Source organism: Balaenoptera ricei, chromosome 8, assembly GCF_028023285.1.
Source record: "Balaenoptera ricei isolate mBalRic1 chromosome 8, mBalRic1.hap2, whole genome shotgun sequence".
In the NCBI taxonomy this organism is placed as follows: Eukaryota; Metazoa; Chordata; class Mammalia; order Artiodactyla; family Balaenopteridae; genus Balaenoptera; species Balaenoptera ricei.
This window is the reverse complement of record NC_082646.1, coordinates 111,706,657-111,721,017: the sequence shown is the minus strand read 5'-3', so window position 1 is coordinate 111,721,017 and position 14,361 is coordinate 111,706,657. Positions and strand designations below refer to the sequence as shown.

The 14,361-nt window shown below is 52.2% G+C and overlaps 1 long non-coding RNA gene across 2 annotated transcripts; it reads right to left on the bottom strand.

Annotated features, from left to right (window-relative positions):
- Nucleotides 1–525: 525 nt before the first annotated feature.
- On the bottom strand, nucleotides 526–13,177 carry LOC132371073 (uncharacterized). 2 transcript variants are annotated; one of them, XR_009504746.1, is made up of 3 exons: nucleotides 13,129–13,177; nucleotides 12,897–13,016; nucleotides 526–3,411 (listed from the first exon to the last, which is right to left on the bottom strand). It is a non-coding gene; the product is annotated as an uncharacterized LOC132371073 (long non-coding RNA). The 2 variants fall into 2 exon arrangements; XR_009504745.1 differs by having other exon boundaries at nucleotides 12,938–13,016.
- Between the last annotated feature and the right edge of the window lie 1,184 nt (nucleotides 13,178–14,361).

The window sequence follows — 14,361 nt, the reverse complement described above, 5'->3', positions numbered from 1 at the left end:
AGGCCAAGGGCCGCTGTGAGCCAGCGGGGGTGCCTGTCCTGGGTGGTGGGGCCCGAGAATACAGGAAGCACACCAGGCAGCAAGCTCAGCCGGCGCTGCTCCCAGGACACCCCTGTAGCTTGGAATCTTTCCCTAAATCACGGAGGCGCTGCTTGTTTCACTGAACGTGTGACCCGATGCATTCTCTGGCGGGAAACTCCAAGACAGACAGGGACCCTCGGGAGGGATCAGGACCCCACAGCAAGGGGTCTTCCTGCTTTGCCCGGCCCTGCTGGTACCCGGCCGCGTGACAGGTCCCACCACTGCCCCTAGGAAAGCTGCCCCGGCCTTGGCGGGCCAGTTGACGAGGGTGGAGGGCAAGGAGCTCAGGCACCGTGGGCGGGAGGTCTCGCCCCTGCCCAGGAAGGCGACGTGGGAACCGTTTCAAGCTGACCAAGTGCCAAGGCCTGGACCACACCGGCGCCTGTGTTACCAACCTGGGTTCTTGGCCTCCTTAATCAATAGAAATGGATCAGAGTCCAGACGAGAAATTCAAGCAAGGCTTTACTGGGGCCCCTGCTGCAGCAGGGGGGAGTGAGAACAGGTAAGAGGTTCCCTTGTTCACTTCCCGAGGGGGGGGCGAGCTGGTTCCTTCTATGGCGTGAGGGTAGGGACGGGTCCAGTGTTAGAGCTGAAGGGGTGACTTAGGGGGTTCGCCCACCCCTTTGGTGGTGGTGTGTGCAGCGGGCATGCGCAGTACCCTGCTTTTCTTTTTTTTAAACTTTTTTGGGTTTATTTATTTATTTATGTCTGTGTTGGGTCTTCGTTTCTGTGCGAGGGCCCTCTCTAGTTGCGGCAAGCGGGGGCCACTCTTCATCGCGGTGCGCGGGCCTCTCACTATCGCGGCCTCTCTTGTTGCGGAGCACAGGCTCCAGACGCGCAGGCTCAGCAGTTGTGGCTCACGGGCCTAGTTGCTCCACGGCATGTGGGATCTTCCCAGACCAGGGCTCGAACCCGTGTCCCCTGCATTGGCAGGCGGATTCTCAACCACTGCACCACCAGGGAAGCCCAGTACCCTGCTTTTGCTCCCGGCTCTTCAGAAGCGGCAGTTGGGTTTTTGGTCTTTTGTATCTTCTTGTCCATAATTTGCCCCAACTGCACAAGCATGCAGTTATTTTTAGTCCCTTATAGATTCTGTGTATTTTGTTGCTCAAGGAGATGTTTGTCCAGGTGCCAGCGCTGCAGCACAGCAGCAAAGGGTCCCAGGTCCCAGGTCCCAGCCTGTCTCACCTGGAGTGCAGATCTCACCGAGCAGTCAGGTACATTCCGCGTAGAGCCTCAGCTGGAGGCCGAGGAGGCAGGAAATCCTCAGTGGGGAAGCCGAGACATCGGAACCAGCCGTCCTGCGTTTGAACTGTGGCTTCACGCGCTGGCAGCCAGGTGACAGCCATCCCAGCCCCCTGGGGCTCAGTTCTCCCATCTGCAGGTTGGGGACAACGTCAGCCCCCGGGGGACTCACGATCCAGCCTGTGAGATGCCCAGCAGGGCATGGGGTCTGGGGGACCCGCATGTGTGCCATCCCTCTGTCTTCCCTGTGGGGGGGCAGCAGTCCCCGGTCCCATGAGTGACCACAGACACACAGGCCAGCCCCTGCAAAGACTCCGGTGCAGGCCATGTGTGATGACAGTCGAAAAACTTAACTTTTCTACCAACTGTACCTGTTGTGTGATGATCAGAGGGCCAGAGCTGGTGAGGAGACGCACCTTCCTGCTTTGTGTTGGAGCCGAGACCACCAATGCCACTCCCAGGGCAGCCAGCAGAGGCACAGGGAGTGGAGGAGACAGAACACAGAGGGACTTGCTGTCACCAACACCAACATCGCCGTCACCATCTCAAAGCAAACGGTGCTCTGCTCCCCCTGCGCAATCGGCTGGGTCTGGCCTCATGGCAGTGGCCCCCTTGGTCCCCTTCTGCGTGGATTCCCAGCTGGTACGGACCCAAGCCCCATTCAGCTGGGGCGGGTCAAGGGCACAGGAATCAGCAGAGTGGACGCAGCTCCTTTAACGTGTGATGGCCAGTGAGTGAGTGAATCCAGTGACCAGAGCATCTTTTGGCTAGAAGACAGGGCCGGAGGGAGGCGAGGCCGGGCAGGTGCCCACTGTGCCAGTTAGACAGTTGCCTTTCCTCAGGACACCGCGCTGCCACCTGCAGGAAAAATGTGGTGAGCGATGCACAGAGCTGCGGGGACGGTGGTGCCTTTGTGCGGGAAGGAGGCTGCAAGGCTGTCAGTCTCCGGGCGCCCCTTCCTCCTTGGGCCGTTCTCACAGTACCAGTCTTGCTTTTTTTTTGGAGAAAAAAGGCAGGAAGTCTGGCACAGGGTGGGGACAGGGCTCAGAGGAAGGACCGGCCATCTGCATCCAGCTGGGTTGACCAGGGCCTGCCAGATGTGAGGCAGCTGCCTGACTGGCCTCCAGCTGGGCCTCAGCTCAGGACATCAGAACCAAGCTTCCCTGCTGGCTCCTGGGGCTGACTGCCAGGTGAGCCTCTCTGGGGTCCAATGGCCAGAGCTGGGTCCTGAGATGGGCTCTCCCAGCCCCCCGTGGCCTGGCTGGGACAGTGCCCCTACGCAGGGCTCTGGGCCTCCCAGCATCGGAGGGCTCGAGCCAGAAGAATCCTGAGGACAAAGGAGAAAGCAGAGGCTCAGGAGAGGCGGGCGGGCGGCCGGTCGGGTGGACAGAGAGAGACGTTGGCTCAGAGCCCGCCCCAGCGGCATGGCAGGGCCTGGGACTTAGCTGCTGGACCTGCATCCTCACTGGTGACCCAGGGACAATGGGATGGCCCTGCAGAGCTGTTGAGAATGAGGGCCCCGTATGAAATGTGCGCCACGGTGGCACTCAGCCAGCGATGACTCACAGTTGTCACAGGAGGGGCCCAGGGACTTGGTGACAGCGCTGGCTTTCTCCCAACCGAGGCCCCCCCGGCTCAGGCAGCTGGTCCAGAGGAGCCCGGAATCCCCGGCCACCGGGGCTCAGGTGACGAGCCTGCCCACTGAGGCCCAAGCCAGCGCAGGAGGTGACACTTCCCGAGGGCCTGCTCATGCCAGGAAAAGCGCCTGTGCTTTCCAGACACCCCATGAGGATCCAGGGTCCCCAACATCACTCAAGCACTAAGGACATGGGGACAGACGTCCAGGCCCCTCCTCCTGAGCCAGCAGCCACCAGCAGCTCAGAGCTGGAGGGCGCTTGGTGTTTCTGAACAGCCACTCGAGGTCGGGGGACCCGCGGGGACTCCGTGAGCGAGGCTGGCGTCCAGCTGCTCTGCTGCTCGGGGAACAACCTCACATCCACCTGGAAAAGCTGAGGAATTTCCAGATGGCTTGAGGGCTTCCGTGGGGCTCTGAGGGGACCCGTAGGCTGCGGACTGATCTTTGTCCTGAAAGAGAAATGTTATCATTATGGAAAGGGGTGCACACCGCCCCCTCCACTGTCCCCTCCCACTGAGCCACTGAGCTGGCTTTAAGCAAAGCCCAGCTGAGGACCATCTCAGCCCCGCAGCCCTTGACCCTGAGCCCGTGGGTCCCAAGGGGCTCCATATGCCCCATACGGCTTAGGAAGCACCTTCATGGCTGTTAGCTCAGGTGGCCCCTCCAGGCAGGTGGTAGAGGGACGGGTGTTGGGGATGAACAGGTGTGGAAATCAAGGCAGAGGGGTGGTCTCTTTGCAAGCTCACCCAGCAGGTCTGTGGTCGAGGGGTGCCCATGAGGATCGTGGTCCAAGTCTGCCCTCAAATTGGGTTTCCACCCCTCCGTGCTCCAGGTTGAGCTTGGATTCCCCTAAAGGAACCCTGCATGAAGCACAGGGCTAAGCCCCCTGAGCTCGCATCCCTGGGAAACAGCGGTGCAGGTGTTTATTTCTCCTTCATTCAAGTCACTATCCTCCATGAGTCAAGAAGTCAGGACGTGGCTCTCTGTCCCCCTGAACAGGTGGCCTCACTTTCTGCTCTGTGACCCTCTTCTCCAAACCAATGTAGAGATACCCGTGATGGAGGGATAGATTGAATGAATAGATGGATTAGATAGCTAGCTAGAGAGATAGATGGATAGATAGATAGATAGGATGGATTAGGTAGAAAGATAGAAAGGTAGATAGATATAGATAGATAGATGATAGATAGATAGATAGATTATGGAGAGATTGGATGGATTGATGGATCGATGGATCGATGGATATTGGAGTAGATAGATTATTGATAGAAAGGTGGATAGGTAGATAGATGATAGATAGATTATGGAGAGATAGATTGGATGTATGGACAGATGGATGGATGGATGGATGGATATTGGAGTAGACAGATAGAAAGGTAGATAAGTAGATAGATCGTCAGGCAGACCTGCAGGCGTACACGGTGAAGACCATCCCAGCCCCCTCGGTGCAGGCTTCCCCTCCCACACCGGGCCCAGGGCCCCTCCTCCTGCCTTTTCTGCAGACTTGGGATCTTTTCATCATGTTTCCCTCGTGCGAGGCTTCTCTGTGTGGATGTGATGATGAGGCCCGTGGTGGAAACTAATACCGAGGTAATTATACTCACTAATGACACCCTTCATCAAGCCCAGGCTGAGCGCTCACGATACGCAGAGCTAACCAGTAAGTCCTCCTGCCACGAAGTCTCTGCAACTGCAGCCCGGCCCGGAGTCCAGGCTGACCAAGGCCAGGGGTGGAGACAGTCATCTCCAGACGGCACCGAGTCCTCAGGTCCTGCCTGGCTCTACTGCTGATCAGCTGTGTGACCTGGGGCCAGCCGCTCAACCTCTCTGAACCTCAGTCTTCCCAGAACCTGCTGTGCTTCTTCAGTATGTTGTCAGGAACAAAAGAGACCAAATGCTCTGTAAATTATACTGTGTTTGGCAAATTAAGAGATATTGGTTATTATTACTCTGCTGCCATATTCAGTGATTGTCCCAAGACCAGTTACAAGAACAGTGACAATGACGATGATAATGACGCCGACGGTGGTGGTGACAATGACAACATAGCAACAATCGTGTTATTTCCAGATTTTAGGTCACACCCTATTGGGGAGGTTCTCAGCCCAGTGCTTGCCGTTCATTATTTCATTTTATCCTCATGGGGAGTTAGCGACATTATCGCGTAAAGCAGGTGGGAAAAGCAGACCTCCAGGAGGTGAGTCTGTGAATGACTGCTGGTCTCCAGGCCCTGCCTCTAGTCTGGGGACAGTCTGGTTCTCCTGAGTCGGTCCCTCATTCTGATCCCCAAACACCAGTGGGTTCCAGGAGAGAATCCGTGTCTTCCCATCCCCAGCCTTAGGACCTGCCTTTGAGAGGGAAGCAGAAACCACTGGCCTGAGATGTCCAAGGCCCAGCTGGATCTGGAGCCTCCTTTATATGCACCCCATTCAGTCAGGCCACCTGTCATGACCCTGGGAGACTCCCAGCCTGGCGGGTCCATCGTGACTGGCGTTTCCTCTGTTCCAAGGTGGAGGAAGGTGAGGCGCTGAGCGAGGCCACCATGATTAATTGGTGAGCCCAGCTCGTCCCAGAACTGGAGAGGAAATGGGTCACTCTGCACATGTCACCAGCCAAGGGGAGAAATTTCTGGAAGGAGTCAGGGAGCAGGTGACTTTGAGGGAGAGTCAACCTAAAACCACAGGAGGGTGGCGGATGGCAGGTGACACCGGCTTCAGAGACAAAGTCTCTGCTTACTCTGTCCACAGGCACCCACACCTTCAGTAAGACTTGGTTTAGTCTCTAAATAAGTCTGTAGATTCAAGATATACAGAGATTCACATATATATGTTCAAAAGAAGTTTGAGATAAATGCTTGTGTGAGACCTTTGAGCAGTTGCCAAGGTGACGTGGAAGAGTAGAGAGAGCTTTGGGTTTGCTCCTTGAAGGAGATATAAACCCAACTAAACCACGCCAAAGTAAAAAAAGGGATTTTTTTTGGTCTTGTGTAACTGAAAGGTCCAGACATCAGTCTTGGGTATTAGTTTAGTTAGATTTGCTGTGTAACAAAACATCCCCAAACTTAACAACCACCAGTGTGTTATTGCTCATGAGGCTGGAGTCCACTGGACAGTGTGCCCTTAGCTGAGGCCATTAGACTGGGGACCAGTGGTCCAGGATGTCCTGAGTCACATGGTGGCCAGTTGGCTCTGGCTGTCAGTTGGTGTTGGAGACCAGTGAGATGATGGGGGCAACTGGGCTGTGTGTCTCACCCTCCGGCAGGCTAGCCCAACAGCAGTAGAGAGAGCAGCCCTACACACAACCACTTTCCCAGTCTCTGCTTGGGTCACATTTGCTACTGTTGCGTTGGCCGAGGCAAGTCACGGCAAGAATCAAGTGGGTGGGGGAAGACACTTGACCCCTTGATTGGGGGGACACTAAAGTCACAATGCAAAGAGGCGTCTTACAGTGATGGGAAGGATGTATGGCCATTTTTGCAATCTACCATATTGGGCTTCAGGCTAGGCTGGATCCAGGGACTCAAGCAGCATCTCTGCTTCTTCCTTGTCAGGTGCACTCTCAGTCTGGCTCTCCCGGTGGCATAGTAAGCTGACCCCTAGCAGCTCTGGGACTCTGGCTTCCCAGCTCAGGTCCATTAGGATGAAAGACTTTCTCTCAAAGTTCTAAATCCTAGAATTGCCTCTCCCTGGCTCTGATTGGGTCACATCTCTGAGCAGACTCTATGTGTTAGAGGCATGTGATGCTCTCTGATGGCCTCTTTCAGGGACCAGAAAGGAAGTGAGGTCTGCCCAGTCACGTGGACAGGGGAGGAGAGGGGAGTGGTTGACCAAGAAAAACAGGTGCCAAGACCAGAAGCCAGAGGATGCTCCAACGGTGACTGAAACTAACGTCTGTGGAGTGTCAGACGGCCAGTGAAGTGTCTGTTCGTGTATTTTGCCCATTTTTATTTGGGTTGTTTGTCTTTTTTTTGAGTTCTTTATGTAGGCTGGATACAAGTCCATTGTCAGACATATATTTTGTGAATTTTTTTTTGAGTCTGTGGCTTTCCTTTCATTTTCTTAATGGCGTTTTTGATTTTGGTAAAGTCTAATAATTTAACTTTTTTGTTGTTACCGCTTTCTATGTCCTGTCCAAAAAGTGTTTTGCCTATCTCAAAGTCACAAAGGTATTCTCCTGTGTTTCTTCTAGGAGATTTTATGGGTTTTGATTATATATTTAGATCTATGATCTGCCTTGAATTAATTTTAGTATAATATGGGGTAAAAGAGGAGTTTCATTTCTTCCAAGTGTATATCCAGTTATCCCAGAACATCCAAACGACCTTCTGTGGCCTCGATGGAATTAGAACTCAATAACTGGAAGACAGCTAGAAAAACGCAAGTAACACATTTCTAAATAACCCATGAGTCAAAGGAGAAATGACAAGGGAAATTAGAGGAGAGAGACAGCCCTCATCGCCAGGCCAAAGCGGGGACTCAGCGCCTCTGGTCTCCATTGCTCTGTCCACACAAACTCTCCTGGAGCCTCCTTGACAAAGAGGTAAGCGACGTGCCTTCCAGAAACCACAGCAAGTTTCCAAGAAGTCGTGCTGCCGTGGAGTGGCTGGTATTTCAGAAAATCACCTGCAGTTGAGGCTCATTTTCTCTTAAGTCCTCTACTTTTAAAAATTCCAATCATTCATCCACACTTCCATTCAATAAATACAAGTGGAGAACTTTCCTCAGGCATGGGAAAAACACGAGTCCTTGTTCACAAGGAGCTTCCAAGTGAGGGACACAGACAAAAATAAATCGCTGGGTAAATGAAATAATTGCAAACATGCGGCATTCTATAAAGGAAACCCAGACCTCCTTGCCGGGGAGCAGGGGAAGCTGGAGCTGGCCAATGTTCCCCTTGGCTTTTGGTGGATCCTGTAAAAATACTGGCTCCTCTCTGCCTAATATTTCAGAGGACTTTCTGCCTCTCTACGGAAACTGAGAAGCCCTAGAGGGCAGGGAGTGTTTCCAAACTTGCACCGGGGCAACAACCCTCTCCCTCTCAAGCCCAGGGCTGGTCAGGGCCCCCCTCAGGGCCTCCTGTCCATCCTATTTCTGCTTTAGATGATAAGCCCATTGCACAGGGCCTGGTTCTGGGGAGATGCTCACTCACTGATAAATGTCACTGAATCTAATCCCCATCCTTGGGCCCGGGTCACTTAGGGGCAGGGTGGGAGGCAGTGCAGGACAGACCACTGCGGGGCTCAGGGAGTCGGGGCATGAACTGGGCATCCCTGAACTGGAGTCAACTTTGTCCTTGACCCCTTCAGCCTCCAGCACAGCCAGGGCCTCCAGGACCTGAAGGGAATTTAGGGACCATTCGATCTGAGCACTCAGCCAAAATTTGGGAGACCCCTTTATCACCCCCCCAAGTGGCCATCCAAGCGCCCCTTGATTACTTCTGTCAATAGACCACTCTCCGATCCCCAAGGCAGCCACACCATCTTGGAAGAGATGGCGGGGAGCCTAAAGTGAAGGAAACAAAGTATTCCGGGGTGGGGTAGACTCTTCATTATACAGTCAGTGCTAGGAAAAAGGTACTTTAGGGCTTCCCTGGTGGCGCAGTGGTTAAGGATCCGCCTGCCAATGCAGGGGACACGGGTTCGAGCCCTGGTCCGGGAATATCCCACATGCCACGGAGCAACTGAGCCCGTGTGCCACAACTACTGAGCCTAAGCTCTAGAGCCAGTGCGCCACAACTACTGAGCCCGTGTGCCACAACTACTGAAGCCCGTGTGCCTAGAGCCCGTGCTCTGCAACAAGAGAAGCCACCGCAATGAGAAGCCGGCGCACCGCAACGAAGAGCAGCCCCCGCTCGCTGCAACTAGAGAAAGCCCGCGCGCAGCAACGAAGACCCAACGCAGCCAAAAAAAAGTACTTTATATTTTTCTGAAAATTTATCAGAAAATTCTGCATTTTCTGTGTCATTCAATGGACGACTCGAAAAAGCCAACCAGAGACTTTCTTCTAAGATCCCGGGCTGAGCCTCTACATTGAGTCTGGCCCCAGGGATCTGGTGAATTCTAGAGCTGTCCTGGGCCCCTTGCACGGATTTGGGCGAAGTGTTGCATTGAGTTGAAAGTCGAGGCAGTTGCCACCTCAGACCCAAGGGTCCAGGTGAACGATCTGGGCCAGCGAGTCAGCTCCCACACCACCTATTTTGAGAAATGGGGCCATCAAAAATAGAAAGGCCCTAATTCCACCGCCTGAAGCTCTCATCTAGAGAGCTGGTAATAAGCGAAGACAATAAATCCCAATCCTGTGACATTTTCACAATGGAATCTTTTTTTAAGTACTTTGAAATCTTTGAGAAAAAAATTGGCTAAATTGTCTTTAAAGACAGAACAGACGTTGCCAGCAGCTTTGGGTCAGAATAACCTGGCAAAGGCATGAAGGAGGGCCACGTTCACACTTCCACAGTGAGGCTGGCATTTATCGGTCCGAGGGAGCCTTATGCCCTGGTTTGACGTGGCAGCTTATAAAACTGTTAGCAGGAAAGGGAGGTTGTTTGGGAAAATTCTGGTAGAAACAACTGAAATCAAATGTTTCTACTAGTGCTTGGTCAATACTGCCCCAAACCCAGTAGAGTGTCCTTCTTAAGACAAGCAATAAATATATTTTTTAAAAATTAGAAGGTTTACAAGCTCTAGAATTCAGGGTGTTTTAGTGATTGTTTTTTCTCATTCCAGACATTTCCTGGGAGACTTAGCTCTGGCCGGGCTGAAATGTACACAGAGTTAACACTGAATGAAAGATGTTTGCCAAGATCTGTGAGAATAAGGGGCATCCTTTTTCTTTTTTTCTGATTTCTAAGAGTGCCGTCTGGGTGGAGATCGTTTCTGAAGACCCCTCACCATGACACTAGAAGGATATCAATCAGTACTTATGAAATATTTACCGAATACGGGCTTTGGGCAAAGAATTGCGGTAGATGCTATCTGGGTTTTCGGCAGCTCACATTCCGGGAGGGGGAAAGATTGTAGGCAAGTTCAGCAAGCAGTGTGCTCAAAAGAAAGCTGGTCCTGAAGCAGAAGAGAGGCAGGGGCTGACCTCCACAGGGAGGGGGCTTAGGATTTCTGTGGCAGGGATGGGATGGAGGGGCCATTCAGGCAGGGGACACAGCAGGGGAGGAGGAGAGATGGGAAGGTGAATTGAGGCAGCAGTCATAGGAAGCTTGCCATTCCCTGGAGTTACTCAAAGATGCTTATTTGTGCCAGAGATGAGCTTGACCTATGGATTAAAAATATTGCAAAAGTGAGAGAATATGGCAGGGGCGAGGCGATGTACTGAAAGTAGTGCCTCTAGGGTCTGCAGACTGAACGGGGACCCCTCTCCCGCCAGAACTCCATCCCTGCCCACAGGCCTAGTTCTCAGGCCTAAAGAGCAAAGATCCAGATTAAGTCAAATGGCTGGAGGGAACCAGAAGAAAGGCTGTAGGAAAAATGGAGCTAAGAGTAACTTGATGGGCTGGATGCTAGCGGAAAATTGTGTGGAGAGGCTGCTGGATTGTGGGAAGACTTAGCCATGCGTAGATATGATAAAAAAAAAAAAAGAAAAAACACTCAGCAACTTAGGGAAATAAAGGCAAATATTAACTCCAGGAAAAACAAAAATTGTATAAGAAAAAAGAAAATTTAGTCATACTTGACTCAAAAGCAAATAATATTTACCTAGTTGCAATAATGCAAATCCTGAATAGTGACTTGTGCAAAATTTGGCGTGCAACTACTTTGAGAGACTAGGAGAGGAATTGATAACTTAAAGAGATATAAGTACTTCACCTTCTGTAGATATTGCCTAAAGCTGATGAATCAAGAGATTGCCATGAAAGCAATATTTCATTGCAATTGATTTTGGTAAAGTCTAATAATTTGTTTAAAAGTATAGATGATGCAAATACCTAGAGACTTACCTAAAAGAGTTGAAAGTCAATGCGTCTGAGGAGTTGGAGTGGGAGTGGGGACAGTTGTTTATCTTTATACGCCCTTTAGCACTATTTGACACATGCGTATTCTTAGATGTATTTATGTACACACACATGCATGCATGTATGTCCTACTTTGATTTACAAAATGATAAAAAGGAAGAAAGGAAAAGAACAAGCCCTTGCTTTCTACGAGGGGAGTGTGATGAAGGCTAATAGAGTATGGAAAGGAGAGAAGATGCTCGCAAGGGGCATCTCTGGAAAAGCCCCAATCTTCTCATCCTCAGCAGAACATGCCATTTTAAATCCTCATTTTGCCTTTAAACTTTCCAAAACCATGAAGGAAACCATGATGCCCTTGGGGCAGGCATCCGTGAGACCCAGGAGCCGCTGGAGATTTGGGCTCACATTTTTGTCTGCGTGTTGCCTTCTTAGCTGGAAAGCCAGGGTCCTGCCCCTTTGCCCCCCAACACACCTGCTGTCAGGGGCTGCTGGGCCCCGTCGCAGCCGGTGAGGGGATGCATTTGATCATCTTTCCGAGAGCGCACAGCCTTGCCTGGGTAGCCCCACAGTCCCGCTGTTTGCGGCTGGGGGAGACTGTTGATGTCTCCAGAGGGCTGGGCGCCGCTGGGACTCATTGTGGCAGGGACGGGGGACCCCGAGCCCCAGGTGGATTGGGGGCTCGACAGGGAACCTTGAACCCTGTCTTTGCTCAAACACAGGTGGAGAGGTGGAGTGCCCACTGCACACATTTACAGGGGAACGCAGCCCTTGGCCGATGCTGCTCGTTCTTTTAAAACAAAACAGCACTGTTATTTCCCAGCTGCTTTCCGTTCCACTTCTCCGGAAAATCCACCCCTACTCCAGGTTCAAAGGCAGCACCATCAGACTCACGGCTCCCTTGGGAGGTCGTGATGGGACGAGAGCTGGGGTGTTGCAGCCACCCAGACGTGGGCGATTCCCAACTCGGGATCTTAGCAAACCCCCAGGGCCCCAGTTTCCTCTGCGAAGTGAGAAGAAAATACAGCTGCCGAGGTTTTGGTTGTGAGGAGACTTGAAAGCAAGGGACTCTGCAAAGCGCGAGCACGGAGATCACAGGCCTCCAGAGAAGCCCCTCCCCCTGGCAGCCTTACCAGCCATGCCATCCTTAGCGGCTGCCTTTTTACTCTCTCTTCCTCTCACAGTTTCTCTTGGCCTCTTTTTTTTTTTTTCCTCTAAGATAATCCTTGATATGACAGCGAATTTTCAGAGGTAAATGCACAGACGAAATCACACATTTCCAAAACACCATGTCTCACGTGGGGGGAAGCACGATGGTATTTTCTAACACGTTTCTCTCTTGGCAGGAGATGGTAGAAGAATGACACTGCAGCTACAAGAGCAGAGACTCTGGGGCCCCACGATGGCAGGGCACAACTCCAGCCGAGCCCCTTCATGGCTGTAAGCTCTGGAGCTCCCGAGAGAGGCAGGCAGGGCCGGAGGGGGCAGAGCACGAACCTGGACCTGGACCTGGGAGGTGGAGGCAGGGGGATGGGAGAGGTGGTACCCTGGCCCGGAGCCTACAGAGCTGTGCCAGCCTCTCAGAGAGGACCCCAGCCCCCAACGGCCACGAGATGCCTGCCTGGGGACCAGGCTGGTATTCACGCTATCTGCATCGTCTGGAATTAGTTCTCCTTTGATGATTAGGGCTCTTGTTTTGGTGCTGGGCTCTTTCTCATGGGACAGGTGGGGTATGACTGGTTGGATCTGTTTTCCAAGGGAAGCAGCAAGACCCCGGAGGCGGCCTGGGGGGCGGTGATAAGAACCACCCAGAAGAGCCGTTCCTTCCAGCCCTTCTCAGCTCCAGGTCAGAGGATCCTGTGATCAACTCCCCAGAGGGGTCTAATCTCGCTGACTCTACTGTCTGCACCTCCCCCGCTGCAGCTGCCTATCTTCCCACCGATGCACCAAAACTTCCCTTGTCAATGTCACCAACCTCTGCATCTGGGCAAATCCAGGGGCCGATTCTCATCTCACCTTCTCTCCAGTACTTGCCACGCTGATCACTCCTGCTGGAAACGCTTTGTTCATGTGGCTTCTAAGACGCCATGGTCTCCTGTGTTGGGAAAAATAGGGAAAGACTTTTAAGTGGGCAAAAAACAACAACAAAAACTCCCCACAACTTTCCTGAGTGTCCTGTCTACTGCACCTGTCGGGTTTTTCCCTACCTTTCATGGAGCTATTTTATACATTGCATGAAACTGCTGTGGATTCCCTTGCTTGGAAATGCAAATTAACTGTGGCTGCTGGAATGCAACTGCTTTTTGTCCTGTGGGCAGAACTGTCAGGAATGTATGTAAATTTATTTCTGGATTCCTTGAGTCCTCTGTAATGTCCTTTGAATTCTCCTTGGAGCTGGTTGTAACATCTGATTGGTTTCCTCGTTAATTAGTGAGTCCGACAAAATCTTAGGTGTTCATTTTATATTCATATGAGCGTCATGATTTTGCCTTTTGTTTATTCTTTGCTCTTACCTTCCTGGCCATTCCTTCACCTTCTTTGCTGACCCCTCCTCTTCTTCCCAGCTTTACCTGAGACCGTTGTCTTGTCCTTAGATCTCTGTGCTTATCTATCTACCAGCCTCCCCAGGTGATGCCGTCCAGCCACTGGCTTAACGACCAGAGATGGTAGAGGTCCTCAGATATCCCCCTCCAGTCCCACCCTCTATGATGGGCCCCAGACCAGCAAATCCAGTGTCCGCCACACGGCCGTTTGGCCATCTAGCAGGTTCCATCAAACAGGCCACCACTGACTCTTGCTAGTCTCCCATGTCCATCACCCCCAACCCCACCTACCCGCTGACTCTCGGCCAGAGGGGTCTCTGTGGCCCCACCCACCTTTCCAGCCTTCCTGCCTCAGTCTCCCCATCACTCACAGCCCTTCCCACCTCAGGCCTTTGCACTGGCCATTCCTACCACTGGGCACGCCCTTCCCTGCAATATCTGCGTGGCGAGTTTCTCGCTTTCTTCAGGTGTCAGCTCAAATGTCACGGGCTCCCAGGCTTTTCTGCACCTTCCTTTGAAAACAGCATCTCCTATCACTTTGCGGCCCTTTCCCTGATTAGCTTTTCTTCAGAGCATCTGGCACATATCACATTACTTGACATCTTCATGTACCTTTTTGTTGCCATCTTGTCCATTAGAATGTGAACACTTTTGTCTGTTTTGTTCATCACTGCAGACCCAGAATCTAGAAAAGTACGTGGCCATAGTAGCTTGTCAATACATAGTTATTGTGTGATTGATTACTTTCCCTACACGACAGCTCCCTTACAGGTGGGTATAAGCATAATAGGCATAGATGGGGACTCAAAAGATGAACTAAAACACTGCAAGCAGAGGAAGACATATGAGCAAAGTCACTTGGGCAAGAAAAGTCTACCACTGGTCTCCCATGTGCTT